Source organism: Pongo pygmaeus, chromosome 16 (assembly GCF_028885625.2).
Source record: "Pongo pygmaeus isolate AG05252 chromosome 16, NHGRI_mPonPyg2-v2.0_pri, whole genome shotgun sequence".
Classification (NCBI taxonomy): Eukaryota; Metazoa; Chordata; class Mammalia; order Primates; family Hominidae; genus Pongo; species Pongo pygmaeus.
In genome coordinates this window covers 22,052,198-22,069,922 of record NC_072389.2, presented here as the reverse complement: position 1 = coordinate 22,069,922, position 17,725 = coordinate 22,052,198, and the positions used below count along the sequence as shown (strand labels likewise).

The following is a 17,725-nucleotide window of genomic DNA, read 5'->3' as shown; positions in this document are numbered from 1 at the left end:
AAAACCATAAAAGTACTGGCAGAAAACATACATGAATGATTTTTGTTTCCTTTAAGGGAGTGGTTAACAAACCTGAGGGCCAAATTCAGCCTTCAGGCTATTTTTGTAAATAAAGTTTCATTGGAATGTAGCCATGCTGATCTATTTACAGGTGTCTCTGTGTGCTTTTACACTGCAACAGCTGTGTTGAGTAGTTGAGACTATATGGCCAGCAAAGCCTAAAATATTTATTATCTATCCCTTTACAGAAAAAGTTTACTGATTCCCCAAACTAAAGGATGTTTTAAAAGACAGACATTATTAAAATGAAAAGATGGAAATTTCCAAATACATAATACTTAGAAACTTAGAAACTCTAATTATACAAAATTGAAAGTCAATGAACAAACTGGAACCATATTTGAAATAGGTATGACAGAAAAAATGTTAGTATTGGTGATATATTAAAAGCTCTCAACAATGAAGAAAAGATCTACATCCAAATAGGAAAACTGATAAATGGCTTCAATAGCTAACTGAGAAATTACAAACTATAAATGGTCAATAGATACACAACAATATTTTCTAGCTTGTTAGCAGTCAAAGGAAGACAAATAAAGGAAATTATTATTTCACGATTTACCTGAAAAATTGGTAAATACATATTTTTAAAACAGTAATACCCTGCATTGGCAAAGGTTCAAAGAAACAGGTCCTCTTCGAAGATATAATGGGAACAAAAGTTTGATACACACTTTTTGGAAGAAATTTCACTTTTAGAAAGTTGGTACAAAAGCTACTTCCAACTAAAAAAGCTTAGCATTCAGAAAATGTTATTCACATAATTGACAAATGGGATCTGATTAAACTAAAGAGCTTTTGCACTGCAAAAGAAACTACCATCAGAGTGAACAGGCAACCTACACAATGGGAGAAAATTTTTGCAACCTACTCATCTGACAAAGGGCTAATATCCAGAATCTACAATGAACTCAAACAAATTTACAAGAAAAAAACAAACAACCCAATCAAAAAGTGGGCGAAGGACATGAACAGACACTTCTCAAAAGAAGACATTTATGCAACCAAAAGACACATGAAAAAATGCTCATCATCACTGGCCATCAGAGAAATGCAAATCAAAACCACAATGAGATACCATCTCACACCAGTTAGAATGGCGATCATTAAAAAGTCAGGAAACAACAGGTGCTGGAGGGGATGTGGAGAAACAGGAACACTTTTACACTGTTGGTGGGACTGTAAACTAGTTCAACCATTGTGAAAGTCAGTGTGGCGACTCCTCAGGGATCTAGAACTAGAAATACCATTTGACCCAGCCATCCCATTACTGGGTATATACCCAAAGGATTATAAATCATGCTGCTATAAAGACACATGCACACGTATGTTTATTGCAGCACTATTCACAATAGCAAAGACTTGGAACCAATCTAAATGTCCAACAACAATAGACTGGATTAAGAAAATGTGGCACAAATACACCATGGAATACTATGCAGCTGTAAAAAAGGATGAGTTCATGTCCTTTGTAGGGACATGGATGAAACTGGAAACCATTATTCTCAGCAAACTATCACAAGGACAAAAAACCAAACACCGCATGTTCTCACTCATAGGTGGGAATTGAATAATGAGAACACATGGACACAGGAAGGGGAACATCACACCCCGGGGACTGTTGTGGGGTGGGGGGAGGAGGGAGGGATGGCATTAAGAGATATACCTAATGCTAAGTGACGAGTTAATGGGTGTAGCACACCAACATGGCACATGTATACATATGTAACAAACCTGCACGTTGTGCACATGTACCCTAAAACTTAAAGTATAATAATAATAAAATTTAAAAAAAAGAAAAAAAGAAAATGTTATTCTAGCAATAGATGGTCTAAAATACATCTTGTATGATGGTAATAACGTGTTGGGTTTAAAACCTACTTTTCTCAGGAGAAACGTGTGACTTCGATTGTCCCCGTACGAGCCTGCAGGTGAAGCCATCGCCGGCACAGACTCCACAGTTGTCCTCCTTGGCATTGCTTCCCAGTTGCCAATCGCAGCCCACTGCCTGCCAACAGAAGCATGGCGGTCAGTGGTGCCCAAATCCAGGGGAGGGGGAGCTCCCTTCATTTCAGGAAGCTTAGTTGTGATGTAATTCTTAAATGTACAGTTTGGCTCTCTTTTATGAGAACATAGTTTTATAAATGTAAATAATATAATGTCTTACAGGATAGTATCATTTATATGATGCTAATGCAAGGCTGAAATATTAATATTAAGATTTGAAGCTGTCCCTCCATATCCCCTCTCTTTTCTATTTATATTTTTATTCAGATTTCTGTGCTTTATTTTTCAAGACAAGATCTCACTCTGTTGCCCAGGTTGGAGTGCAATAGTGGGATTGTGGCTCACTGCAGCCTCAACCTCCTGGGCTCAAGTGATCCTCCCACCTCAGCCTCCCAAGTAGCTGAGATCACTTCAGCCTGGGAGGTTGAGTCACAGGCCTGCGCCCCAACACCTAGCTTTTTAAAATTTGATGTAAAGACAGGGTCTCCCTATGTTGCCCAGGCAGGTCTTGAATTCCTGGGATCAAGTGATCCTCCTGCCTTGGCCTCCCAAAATGCAGGGATTACAGGCATGTACCACACTGCCCAGCGCAGGTATTTTTATGCATATAAAATAAACAGAACATTACAGACGTTTCCTCTCTCCCCAGCCCTACACTTGTCCTATTCTCTCATTTCCTCCCCAAAACAACCACTGTCCTAAATTTGATGTCTAACCTTCTGGTTCATAGTTTTACTTTAAATATCTGTTTTTCTATTTTTACTTCTATCTCTAAATCCCTATATCCCTATATTAATAGCTGTCTATAGTCTTTATCTATATCTTTATATCTCCTTGTCTTTATCATTAGCTGTACCTATGCCTATGTATCTCTACCTCTGTCATTATATCTATTTATTTATAAACAATTTTTAAAATATAAAAAATAATTAAAAGGAGAGATGTCTCATATAAAATATGTGTTTATACTGCTATCTTTCCTTCTGTCATTTTTCATGTGTACATATGTGTATTTGCTAGATTGTAAGATTCCTTACATGAGAAAAAAGATCATGTCTTATGTTTTTTTTTTCTTAAGCGTATATTTTACATAATGTGTAAATGACAATAATATCAACTGATTTGGTGGTTTATCTCTTTCTTCCTTCCCATATTCATCTAACTTTATTTATAAACCTGGTGTTTAAGTGCAGGGACTTTGGAGGAAGAAAACACCCACGTACAAACCTGGATCCACCCACCAACCTTTTAAGGGGCAGGATGTTGAAAAATTCAAACTCTCAGAGACTCGTTTTCCTCAACAGTAAAATAGAGATAATAATACCAACATATACTTCACATAGGGCCTAGTGAGGATTCAATGAGAAAATATATGCAAAATTCTTAGTATAATGATCCAAACACTATAAAGGATTCAATAAAAGAGGGCCAATGTTATTATTTCTCTCTGTTTTTCATCTGATTTTGACTCCCGGGTAGCCCTCATGCTTCAGCTTGGAGGTGTTGAATCAGGCTCTACATTCAAGCTGTTGAAGAAGAAAGGAAACTAGAGGAAGCTGAGACAATGATTTACACACTATTCTTTCCAACATTTTGGTGTTGAATCAGACTCTACATCCAAGCTGTTGAAGAAGAAAGGAAACTAGAGGAAGCTGAGACAATGATTTACACACTATTCTTTCCAACATTTTGGTGTTGAATCAGACTCTACATCCAAGCTGTTGAAGAAGAAAGGAAACTAGAGGAAGCTGAGACAATGATTTACACACTATTCTTTCCAACGTTTTGGTGTTGAAGGGAAAGAGAAAGATCAAGTGAAAATTTCAGGGAGAGGTAGTAAGTTTCAAGGAAGTTTAGAGAATAGCTTATGATTAGAGATATTTCCAAATTCACGAAGAGCTATCATGAGGAAAGGGTCTACTTTTGTTCTGTGTATTTCCAAATGGTGAAAGCTACAGGTTTAAGCATAATTTGGTTCAATATGAGAAAGTTTGAAAAGTCAGAGATATCTAATAATAAGTATTCAATCATAGTCTAGGAGATGTCTTGGTGGAAAAATTGTAGGGGGGATTAAATTATTGGATGAGTTGCTTAATCCAATGACTTTTGAGATCCTTTAATCCTGATTATATGATTTTATAAAGATAGTAATACAATATTAATAATTGCTGATTTGTATTGAATGCTTAGCATGTACCTGGCATTATGCCACAAATATTGTACACATTATTTAATCTTCAGAGCAATTTTATGATGCAGGTGATACCTTTAACTCTATTTTATAAATAAGGAATCTAAACATTACTGAGTAAATGATTTGCCAATATTACACAGCTAGTATATAGTGTTGGTAATGGTTTTAAAACCCAAGTTATCTGACTCAGAATCTTAACACTACATTACAACTTCCTCTACCTTAAGTATCAGCAGATAGACAACAACAACAAAAGCCCAGTTACACATGCCATTAAATTAATATTTACCAGTACATGTGGAACAACTTAAGAGTGAATGATTTTGGAAACACACTTGCATGGTCAAGATTCAATCAATGAGTAATTTGTGTTCATGTAACTTTCTCCAAGGGGAGTAATACCACTATTAAATTATAGAAACACTGCCCCTGGGCCAGACTCTGTCCTCACACATTCATGTCCCTGAGCACTCTGCATTTCATGAGACTGAGAATCACTCTCTATCTGGTCATCGAGGAAGGATGTGGGCTTAGGAGCTAGGAGGGGCTTGTTTTGAAGAGTGTTTAAGGCCTTGCAAGATCTCGGGCAATTGAATACCTCCCTGAGCACTTATAATTTTTTTTAAGTTACAATTCATCCAAATGTTATAGCAAGATAAAGCATGTGAAAACATCACAGAAAAATGATATTTGAAAAGAAAGTCTTGCCTTGTGATTCATAAGGAATAAGCCAGAAATGCCTTTGAAATTGAGGGGCTACTGAATTTTGGCTTTCATATCCCATCATAATCAACAATAAGCAACTTTTTTTTTTTTTTTCTTTTTTTTTGAGACAGAGTCTCGCTGTGTCGCCCAGGCTGGAGTGCAGTGGCACGATCTCAGCTCATTGCAAGCTCTGCCTCCTGGGTTCACGCCATTCTCCTGCCTTAGCCTCCCGAGTAGCTGGGACTACAGGCGCCCGCCACCACGCCCAGCTAAGTTTTTGTATTTTTAGTAGAGACAGGGTTTCACCGTGTTAGCCAGGGTGGTCTCAATCTCCTGACCTTGCGATCTGCCCGCCCCAGCCTCCCAAGGTGCTAGGATTACAGGCGTGAGCCACCGCGCCCAGCCCAACAATAAGCAACTTCTTAAAAATTGCCTGAAGTGTTTCCAACTTCTATGACATCATCTGAAGTCATGATCTCTAATTATAGTGATTTATTAACTACTAATTGATGGATATATCAGTAAAATTTATTAACATCTATTAAATAACCATTTTCTATACTGCCAGAAACTACAGAGTATAAATTAATAACATAAGATTCTTACCTTACAGTGTAGTTAATGAGACAAGTTACACAAGATAGTGGATGACATAAACAAATATTTAAAATATATGAGTAGTGCTTTTTGGAATAAATATTCATCTATAAATCATCACTTCAGCTAAAAATTTTTTCACAGTTCCTGCATATGATTTCCTGATCAGCTAAAAGATAATACTTAAATAAGTGTCACTAGTCCAAATGAAGCAAAATATGAATTTTTCAGAGCAGTCAAATTTAATCATTCAAGAACAAAACATTTTTTTTTTAAATCAACTGTTTGAAATCTCTGCAAATTGGAATCTAACTTGGGGGAAAAAATCTGACATTTCTGCCTTAAAAATCAGAGTATATGGAGCTGTGCTAGTCAGTAGGAATACTCAAAAACATTTTGTTTCTTTCAGCCCACAGAAGGTCTGCACTTCTCCATCCCCTTTGAAGTTAGGTATGGTCATTAACTAACTTTGGCCAATGAAATATGAGTCTAAGTGATTGATCTGTGTCACTTCTATAAGAAGATTTAAGGGTCTGTGTCTGAGTCTCATGTTCCCCTTGCACTATTGCAGTTATTATGTAAAAAATATGTCCAAATAAAGCCTACCTCAGCCTGAGTATCCAAGACGTTCTAAGAGCTGAGGCTCCTGTTGACCACTGTTGGACAAGTGGCATCAGCAAGAAGTAACCTTTAATTGTTTTAAGCTACTGAGCTTTGGGGGTTGTTGGTTACTGCAGGAAAACCTAGCCTACACTATACAGGACTATAATATAACCATTAATTGATAAAGCACGGTTATTAACAGGAAGACGATTTTTAAAATTGCAAGTTTCACATTAAAATCCAGTTTTCCCGCTTCTCTTGACAAAAACAAAAATGAAACAAAACTTCCGACATGTTTATACATAGTTGCTCCCTTCACAATGAGCATGTATCCCCCAGTTCACCACTATAGTCACCAGCCAATGTGACTACATCTGGGCAGTTTCTCTCTGGGGCAGTATGTAGACATTTGAGTTTTAATCCCTGTACTAAGCCATCTAAGCATGAATCATCTGTTGAACTGACTGTTCTTTACCGAATTATATCTCATTTTCAGTTACAAACTTCAGCTACACTTGTACCAATACAGAAAGTATCATCAATATGGCCCAATAATTAAGAAATTGGATTCTGGAATTAGGTTGTCTGGGTTCAAATTCCAGCTCTACCACTTCCTAGCTATGTGCGATAGACTGAATGTGTCTGCACCCAAAATTCATATGCAGAGACCTAACCCTCGAGTTGATGGTATTAGGAGGTGAAACATTTGGGGGGTGATTGGTCATGAGGGTGCAGCCCTCATGAATAGGATTAGTACCCTTATAAAGGATACCCTGGATACCTCCCTCATCCCTTCTGCCATGTGAGGACACAGCCTCTATGAACCAGGAGGCAGGAAGCAGACCCTCACCAGACACTGAATCTGCCAGCACTTTAATTTTGGACTTCCCAGCCTCTAGAAATGTAAAAAATAAATTTCTGTTGTTAATATGCCACCCAATCTATGGTAGCTAGTGATAGCTGCCCAAACTGACTAAGATACTATACTGTACAACTTGGGCAATTTACTTAGCCTCTTCAATTTCCAGTTTCTTTATCAACAAAATGGGGAATAAATACTGTACCTACTTGATAGGATTATGATGAGCTAACAGTAAAGGGCTTCCACAATGCCTGATACCTGGGCTAAGCACCCAGTGTTAGTTGCTATTATTTTTATTTTTATTCTAAATTCTAAGTGGTTTCTTCATCTGCACAGCTATCAGGGAATTCAATAAACATGAATGACAAATCAAACTTGGTCTGCAGAGCTGGTACCAACCAGGTCGTGCCTCTAATAAAAATCAGACCTCCAAAGCAGAAGCAAATTTAATTCAGTGAGCACCACTGTCTCAGGCTGTCTGCTGTACTCAGGTTAATGGAAAGTTGTTCCCAAGAGCATTGTGACATGTTCATTTAAATGAGAAAACTATACAGACATTTACAAGACTTACGTGTAATCTATGCCAAGTAGTCATTATGGCTCACATCAGTGATCCTGGGGCAAGCAGAAAGAATCACCAGGAAGCAGGAAGTAGGCCAGCACCAGACACTGAATCTGCCTAACTGATGCCCATGGCCACATGGCACAAGACAGGACATTTATGTGAACATTATCCTGTTGAAGGAAAGATACTGAATTCTACCAAGAAGTGTCTAAGTCACTTCTGAGGAAGAACATATAATTATTTGATTCAAATCACCTAGCCAAAAGAGCATCCAGCTTTCAGCAACCAGGGTATCACTCCTCATCACCCAAAGAACTGGCTTACTCATTAGAATCACAAAAACGTGATTAGAAGCACTCATTTAAAATGCACTAATTCATACTGAAACCACCTTTATCCTGCAAGCCCCTTTAAACCCTGGAAACTCCTGGAGCCAACTAAGCAACTGGACTTAGACCATTAATAAGAACAGGGGGTGGTGAGTAGTGAGCAGAAGGGTAAACGCGGGAAGGGGAGTTCATGTTGACTGCAGGCCTCTTGTGTGTCAGCTATTGTGCTGGGCACTTAGCATGTTGGTTTGTGGAAGAATGAATTGAAAACAGGACCTACAAGGAGGATAATACCTCCTTTTTACCTGATGAAAAAGCCAAGGTTCAAAGATGGTAAGGGACTTGCCAAGTGGTCTTCAGTTAATTAGTTGCAGAAATCAAATCTGAATGCAGTTCTTTCTAAATCTGAAGTCTACACAGTCCTGATCACACCTATCCATCACAGGAAGCCACCAAGCAGGTCCATGACCTTGACCCAAGGGCAAAGTGACCTTAGCTTCACACACCAACTGTGCCAACGGCAATGGTTTTCTACTCCCTCTAGTTGCATAAGGCACTGTTCTCTAACCATATTTTGTCATCTCTATTTTCCTCAGAGCATCTTCAAATTTCTCATTCCTCCTCAAAATCCTGCCCCCTCATTCTGATTAGATGCCTTTGCTTTATATTTCACTCAGTTGAGGCCATCAAACAATATTTCACCTTCCTGTCCATTCCCATACAAACTGTTCAGTGGCCCATATTTCCCCCTTCCTACCTTCCTCAAGGGAAAAGGTGTCCCTCCTCCTTGTCCACGAGCAATCTGTCTCCTTTGTTTCTGTTATCAACTCCTTTGAAGAGCCCAGGAACTTCACTGCATTCGTTGTATATTTCTACCTCTCAGTCAATACTCCACTCACCCACCTGCCTGGCAACATATATCCTTGCTCATTCATGGATTTACCATGAAGTTAATGAAGCTTAAGTTTCAGGGTCAACCACTCTCTCCTTTTCCCTCTGTCTTGCCCACCTGCTGCTCCCAGTCTGGACTCCCACAAATGCTTAAAGTTGCGGGGAATTGAAGTATTTGATGTGGGGAAGGGAAGCTGGGCTGCAACTGGGAAGGATTTCTATGTAAGAATCTGCCATGAATTAGCCAATGGTACACACCTGTGGTCCCAGCTACTCGAGAGGTTGAGATGGGAGAATCACTTGAGCCCAGGAGGACAAGGCTGCAATGAGCCGTGATAGCACCAGCCTCACAAGGCTGAACTCCAGCCTGGGTGAGAAAGACTTTGTTTCAAAAATTAATAAATAAAGAGGGCCCTTCTAATTATATATGCTTCAGGTACCCTAAAAGCTGCATCTGCTCCAGTGCTTTTCCAAGTATCTCTGATCTTGAAGACATTCTTCCTGGACCTGACATCCCCTCTGGCTGTAGTTGTAGCTTTCCCTCTATTCTTCTGATTTATGCTTTTTGAAAGGCGGGTTTATGCTCATCATCCCTACTCATTTCAGCCTATTCATTCCTTACCATGTGCAGTGGGTTGAATTGTGCACTCCCCCCAAAAAAAGACATGGCACCCAGAACCTGTGAATGTGACCATATGTGGAAAAATATCTTTGCAAATGTAATTAAGGATGTTGAGATGAAATCATATGAAGGTGTCCTTATGAAAGGAGGGGAAAACATAGAGATAGACAAGAGGAGGTAAGGTGCAGATGAAGGCAGAGATTAGAGTGATGCTTCCACAAGCAAGGAACACAAAAAATCATTGGCACAAAAATCTGTCCCCTTTGTTTCTGCCTATCAACTCTTTTGATTAGCCCAAACTTTACTTCATTAGTTGTATATTCCTACATCTAAATCAATACTCCACCCACCCACCCACTTGGCAACATATATTGTTGTTCATTCATGGACTTATCATAAAGTTAATGAAGCTTAAATTTTAGAGTCACCCACCCTCCTCCTTTCCCTCCATCCTGCCCACCTGCTGCTCCCAGTCTGGGCTCCTGCAAATGGGCTCTTTCTAGAGACAAGCCCAAATTCCAGCACCAGAAGCTGGAAGAGAGGCAAGGAATGGATTATCCCTCAGAGCCTCCAGCCAAGAACCAACCCTGCTGATACCCTGATTTTGAACTTCTGGCCTCTAGAAGTGTGAGAGAATAAACTACTGTTGTTTTAAGCCACCAAATTTGTGGTAATTTGTCACAGCTGCCACAGGAAACTAATGCATCCTGCATCCCCTGCCAGTGCCTAGTCCAACTCCAGCACTGAGGCTGCACCAGCTGTTGTCAGTGATCTTTAGTCAAAATGAAGTGGGTGGATTTCAGTTCTTCTTGACTTCTCTGAAGTATGTGCCACTGCTGACCTGCCTTCTTAAATGCTCACCCACCCTTATCTTCTGTTTTTCATGGTTTCTCTACTATATAGGAGGCTATTCTGTTCAGTCCCCATCAGGGGCACCTCTCCCTGTGCTTGTTCCTTCAATTATGGGCACCAGGACTCTGTACTTGAGAGCACAACCTGTCCTCCTTACTCAGTCCCCAAGGACATTAGATCATTAGATTTAACCATGTGACAGCCCCAGATCTATATTTCTAGTCTAGATTTCTCTCCTAAGCTCTAAATTCATACATCAACTCAGATATTCACAGGCACACTCAGCTCATCACCTTTGCCCCATGCCCCTGGTTCTCACCCAATATTTTGTCTTGACGAATGGTCTCACTGTCTATCTACTTAATCATGATATCAGAAATCTAGATATCATTCTCTCGCTCCCCACATCCAACTAAATATTCAGCCCTAAAAGATCTGTTTCCTCTCCACCCCAAATCAACAGAATATACATTCTTCTCAGCACCATATTGCACTTATTCCAAAATTGACCACATGGTTGGAAGTAAAGCAGTTCTCAGCAAATGGCAAAGAACAGAAATTATAACAAACTGTCTCTCAGATCATAGTGCAATCAAACTACAACTCAAGATTAAGAAACTCACTCAAAACCACTCAACTACATGGAAACTGAACAACCTGCTCCTGAATGACTACTGGGTACATAAAGAAATGAAGGCAGAAATAAAGATGTTCTTTGAAACCAATGAGAACAAAGATACAACACACCAGAATCTCTGGGACACATTTAAAACAGTGTGTAGAGGGAAATTTACAGCATTAAATGCCCACAAAAGAAAGCAGGAAAGATCTAAAACTGACACCCTAACATCACAATTAAAAGAACTAGAGAAGCAAGAGCAAACACATTCAAAAGCTAGCAGAAGGCAAGAAATAACTAAGATCAGAGTGGAACTGAAGGAGATAGAGACACAAAAAACCCTTCAAAAAAATCAATGAATCCAGGAGCTGGTTTTTTGAAAAGATCAACAAAATTGATAGACTGCTAGCAAGACTAATAAAGAAGAAAAGACAGAATAATCAAATAGGCGCAATAAAAAATGATAAACGGGATATCACCACTGATCCCACAGAAATACAAACTACCATCAGAGACTACTATAAATACCTCTACGCAAATAAACTAGAAAATCTAGAAGAAATGGATAAATTCCTGGACACATACATCCTCCCAAGACTAAACCAGGAACAAGGTGAATCCCTGAATAGACCAATAACGGGCTCTGAAATTGAGGCAATAATTAATAGCTTACCAACCAAAAAAAGTCCAGGACCAGATGGATTCACAGCCGAATTCTACCAGAGGTACAAGGAGGAGCTGGTACCATTCCTTCTGAAACTATTCCAATCAATAGAAAAAGAGGGAATCTTCCCTAACTCATTTTATGAGGCCAGCATCATCCTGATACCAAAGACTGGCAGAGACACAACAACAACAAAAAAAGAATTTTAGACCAATATCCCTGTTGAACATCGACGCAAAAATCCTCAGTAAAATACTGGCAAACTGAATCCAGCAGCACATCAAAAAGCTTATCCACCATGATCAAGTGGGCTTCATCCCTGGGATGCAAGGCTGGTTCAATATACACAAATCAATAAATGTAATCCAGCATATAAACAGAACCAAAGAGAAAAAGCACATGATTATCTCAATAGATGCAGAAAAGGCCTTTGACAAAATTCAACAGCCCTTCATGCTAAAAAACTCTCAATAAATTAGGTATTGATGGAACGTATCTCAAAATAATAAGAGCTATTTATGAAAAACCCACAGCCAATATCATACTGAATGGGCAAAAACTGGAAGCATTCCCTTTGAAAACTGGCACAAGACAGGGATGCCCTCTCTCACCACTCCTATTCAACATAGTGTTGGAAGTTCTGGCCAGGGCAATCATGCAGGAGAAAGAAATAAAGGGTATTGAAACAGGAAAAGAGGAAGTCAAATCGTCCCTGTTTGCAGATGACATGATTGCATATTTAGAAAACCCCATCGTCTCAGCCCAAAATCTCCTTAAGCTGATAAGCAACTTCAGCAAAGTCTCAGGATACAAAATCAATGTGCAAAAATCACAAGCATTCTTACACACCAATAACAGACTGAGAGCCAAATCATGAGTGAACTCCCATTCACAATTGCTTCAAAGAGAATAAAATACCTAGGAATCCAACTTCCCAGGGATGTGAAGGACCTCTTCAAGGAGAACTACAAACCACTGCTCAATGAAATAAAAGAGGACACAAACAAATGGAAGAACATTCCATGCTCATGGATAGGAAGAATCAATATTGTGAAAATGGCTGTACTGCCCAAGGCAATTTATAGATTCAATGCCATCCCCATCAAGCTACCTATGACTTTCTTCACAGAACTGGAAAAAACTACTTTAAAGTTCATATGGAACCAAAAAAGAGCCCGCATTGCCAAGGCAATCCTAAGCCAAAAGAACAAAGCTGGAGGCATCACACTACCTGACTTCAAACTATACTACAAGGCTACAGTAATCAAAACACCATGGTACTGGTACCAAAACAGAGATATAGACCAATGGAACAGAACAGAGCCCTCAGAAATAATACCACACATCTACAACCATCTGATCTTTGAAAAACCTGACAAAAACAAGAAATGGGGAAAGGATTCCCTATTTAAGAAATGGTGCTGGGAAAACTGGCTAGCCATATGTAGAAAGCTGAAACTGGATTCCTGCCTTACACCTTATACAAAAATTAATTCAAGATGGATTAAAGACTTAAACGTTAGACCTAAAACCATAAAAACCCTAGAAGAAAACCTAGGCAGTACCATTCAGGACCTAGGCATGGGCAAGGACTTCATGTCTAAAACACCAAAAGCAATGGCAACAAAAGCCAAAATTGACAAATGGGATCTAATTAAACTGAAGAGCTTCTGCACAGCAAAATAAACTACCATCAGAGTGAACAGGCAACCTACAGAATGGGAGAAAATTTTTGCAATCTACTCATCTGACAAAGGGCTAATACCCAGAATCTACAAAGAACTCAAACAAATTTACAAGAAAAAAACAAACAACCCAATCAAAAAGTCGGCAAAGGATATGAACAGACACTTCTCAAAAGAAGACATTTATGTAGCCAACAGACACATGAAAAAATGCTCATCATCACTGGCCATCAGAGAAATGCAAATCAAAACCACAATGAGATACCATCTCACACCAGTTAGAATGGTGATCAGTAAAAAGTCAGGAAACAGCAGGTGCTGGAGGGGATGTGGAGAAACAGGAACACTTTTACACTGTTGGTGGGACTGTAAACTGGTTTAACCATTGTGGAAGACAGAGTAGCGATTCCTCAAGGATCTAGAACTAGAAATACCATTTGACCCAGCCATCCTATTACTGGGTATATACCCAAAGGATTATAAATCATGCTGCTATAACGACACATGCACACGTATGTTTATTGCGGCACTATTCACAATAGCAAAGACTTGGAACCAACCCAAATGCCCATCAATGATAGACTGGATTAAGAAAATGTGGCACATATACAGCAAGGAATACTATGCAGCCATAAAAAAGATGAGTTCATGTCCTTTGTATGGACATTCCTTTGCAATACAGTCTACGTGCTACATGAAGCTGGTACATGCTACATGAAGCTGGAAACCATCATTCTCAGCAAACTATCGCAAGGACAAAAAACCAAACACTGCATGTTCTCACTCATAGGTGGGAATTGAACAATGAGAACACTTGGACACAGGAAGGGGAACATCACACACTGGGGCTGATTGTGGGGTGGGGGAAGCGGGGAGGGATAGCATTGGGAGATATACCTAATGTAAATGACGAGTTAATGGGTGTAGCATGCCAACATGGTGCATGTATACATATGTAACAAACCTGCACATTGTGCACATGTACCCTAGAACTTAAAGTATAATTTTTTAAAAAGTACTATTAAAAAAGAAATAAAAAATTGTACCTATGTTATAAAGCATGGTTTGATTAAAAAAGAAAAAAAAGATCTGTTTCTAGGGCCAGGCTCAGTGGCTCATGCCTATAACCCCAGTGTTGTGGGGGGCCAAGGTAGGAAGGTTGCTTGAAGCCAGGAGTTGGAGATCAGCCTGGGCAACATAGTGAGACCTGATCTCTACAAAAAATGTAAACAATAAAAATTATCCTAGCACGGTGAAACATTCCTGTAGTCCCAGCTACTTGGGGGTGGAGTGCAGACTAAGTTGGGAGGATTACTTGAGCCCAGGAGCTCAAGGCTATAGTGAGCTGTAACCACACCATTACACTCCAGCCTGGACAACAGAGCAAGACCCTGTCTCAAAAAAAAATGCACCCTTAATCTTTAGAATTTGTCTCCATTTAATTCATCCTACCTCTTGCCTTATTTTAAGCTCTTGTTATCCCATACTTGACCTTCTACTGTTTGGCTACATCCTGTCCTCTGCAAATAATCTACCACTTTGCCACTGAAATGACCTTTCTAAAGACAAGCCCAAATTCTTTATGAAATTATGAAACAGCTCCTCTTTCAACTTTCAGAATAAGTTAATGATTGGTTTCTCACCTCCACTGGCAGCCTCATCTCCTAGCACTATTCCATGGGTATTCTCACCTCAACTCTACAGAATGCACTCCTGGACCCTTAAACACATCTGCACCTGCTGTTACATTCCTGTCCCTTCTGCTTGTCATTCTCTTCCTCACCTTGGTTTATCTAACTTTTACTCAACTTTTCAAAACCTCAGTATCCAAACATCACCTTATCCAGAGTGCGCTCCTTGAGGCCAGACTAAATTTCTTTTATTTATTTATATCTTTATTTTTTAGAAACAGGGTCTCGCTCTATCATAGGCTGGAGTACAGTGGTACAGTCATAGCTCAGTGCAGCCTCGAGCACCTGGACTCAGGCGAGTCTCTTGCCTCAGGTTCCTGAGTAGCAAGCAGCCAGGACCATAGGCTTGCGCCAACACACCCAGCTAATTTTTAAAAAGTTCTTGTAGAAACGAGGTTTTCCCATGTTGCCCAGGCTGGTCTTGAACTCCTAGGCTTAAGGAATCCTCCTGTCTTGGCCTCCCAAAGTGTTGTGATTATAGGCAGAAGCCAATGCACCCAACCTAAATTGCTTTTAATAACAATTCATTTTAATTATAAAAGCAATGCATGATCATTGTCAAGAACTTGGAAAACAAAAGCATAATCCCACTGAGAAGGATTACTATTATCATTTGGTCAAAGAGCCCAAAACTTAACTGATGGCAATAAAGGGGAAAAATAGACGGTTTATAAAATGGAACAATTACATGGTAAGCTTTGACCTTTTGTCAAAAGTCTACTTTTGGTTACCAAAAGTAGAAAGCAACCATAGTGTCCTTCAGTAGGTGAATGGATAAATAAACTGTGGTACATCCAGACAATGGAATATTATTCAGTGTTAAAAGGAAATGAGCTATTGTGCTCGCTTCCGCAGCACATATACTAAAATTGGAATGAAGAAAGTCATTGGTAGCTTGATGGGGATGGCATTGAATCTGTAAATTACCTTGGGAAGGATGGCCATTTTCATGATATTGATTCTTCCTACCCATGAGCATGGAATGTTCTTCCATTTGTTTGTATCCTCTTTTATTTCCTTGAGCAGTGGTTTGTAGTTCTCCTTGAAGAGGTCTTTCACATCCCTTGTAAGTTGGATTCCTAGGTATTTTATTCTCTTTGACTTTCTTCACAGAATTGGAAAAAACTACTTTAAAGTTCATATGGAACCAAAAAAGAGCCCGCATCACCAAGTCAATCCTAAGCCAAAAGAACAAAGCTGGAGGCATCACACTACCTGACTTCAAACTATACTACAAGGCTACAGTAACCAAAACAGCATGGTACTGGTACCAAAACAGAGATATAGATCAATGGAACAGAACAGAGCCGTCAGAAATAATGCCACATATCTACAAGTATTTGATCTTTGACAAACCTGACAAAAACAAGAAATGGGGAAAGGATTCCCTATTTAATAAATGGTGCTGGGAAAACTGGCTAGCCATATGTAGAAAGCTGAAACTGGATCCCTTCCTTACACCTTATACAAAAATCAATTCAAGATGGATTAAAGACTTAAATGTTAGACCTAAAACCATAAAAACCCTAGAAGAAAACCTAGGCATTACCATTCAGGACATAGGCATGGGCAAGGACTTCATGTCTAAAACACCAAAAGCAATGGCAACAAAAGCCAAAATTGACAAATGGGATCTAATTAAACTAAAGAGCTTCTGCACAGCAAAAGAAACTACCATCAGAGTGAACAGGCAACCTACAAAATGGGAGAAAATTTTCGCAACCTACTCATCTGACAAAGGGCTAATATCCAGAATCTACAATGAACTCCAACAAATTTACAAGAAAAAAACAAACAACCCCATCAAAAAGTGGGCAAAGGATATGAACAGACACTTCTCAAAAGAAGACATTTATGCAGCCAAAAATCACATGAAAAAATGCTCACCATCACTGGCCATCAGAGAAATGCAAATCAAAACCACAATGAGATACCATCTCACACCAGTTAGAATGGCAATCATTAAAAAGTCAGGAAACAACAGGTGCTGGAGAGGATGTGGAGAAATAGGAACACTTTTACACTGTTGGTGGGACTGTAAACTAATTCAACCCTTGTGGAAGTCAGTGTGGCGATTCCTCAGGGATCTAGAACTAGAAATTCCATTCGACCCAGCCATCCCATTACTGGGTATATACCCAAAGGACTATGAATCATGCTGCTATAAAGACACATGCACACGTATGTTTATTGCGGCATTATTCACAATAGCAAAGACTTGGAACCAACCCAAATGTCCAACAATGATAGACTGGATTAAGAAAATGTGGCACATATACACCATGGAATACTATGCAGCCATAAAAAATGATGAGTTCACGTCCTTTGTAGGGACATGGATGAAATTGGAAATCATCATTCTCAGTAAACTATCGCAAGAACAAAAAACCAAACACCGCATATTCTCACTCATAGGTGGGAATTGAACAATGAGAACACATGGACACAGGAAGGGGAACATCACACTCTGGGGACTGTTGTGGGGTGGGGGGAGGGGGGAGGGATAGCACTGGGAGATATACCTAATGCTAGATGACGAGTTGGTGGGTGCAGCGCACCAGCATGGCACATGTATACATATGTAATTTACCTGCACATTGCGCACATGTACCATAAAACCTAAAGTTTAATAATAATAAATAATAATAAAAGAAAAAAAAAAAAAAAAAGAAAAAGAAAAAGAAAAAAATGCAGTGACTTTTTGGCTCTTATTATGCTAGAAATAAGCCCTATACATCAGTATTAGAACTTTTTGTGATAAGCCATTGTATTTTTATTT

At 39.3% G+C, this 17,725-nt stretch overlaps 1 pseudogene; it reads right to left on the bottom strand.

Annotated features, from left to right (window-relative positions):
• Nucleotides 1-17,725, bottom strand: part of LOC134738317 (putative HERC2-like protein 3) — a 131,482-nt pseudogene that overhangs the window by 47,027 nt on the left and 66,730 nt on the right.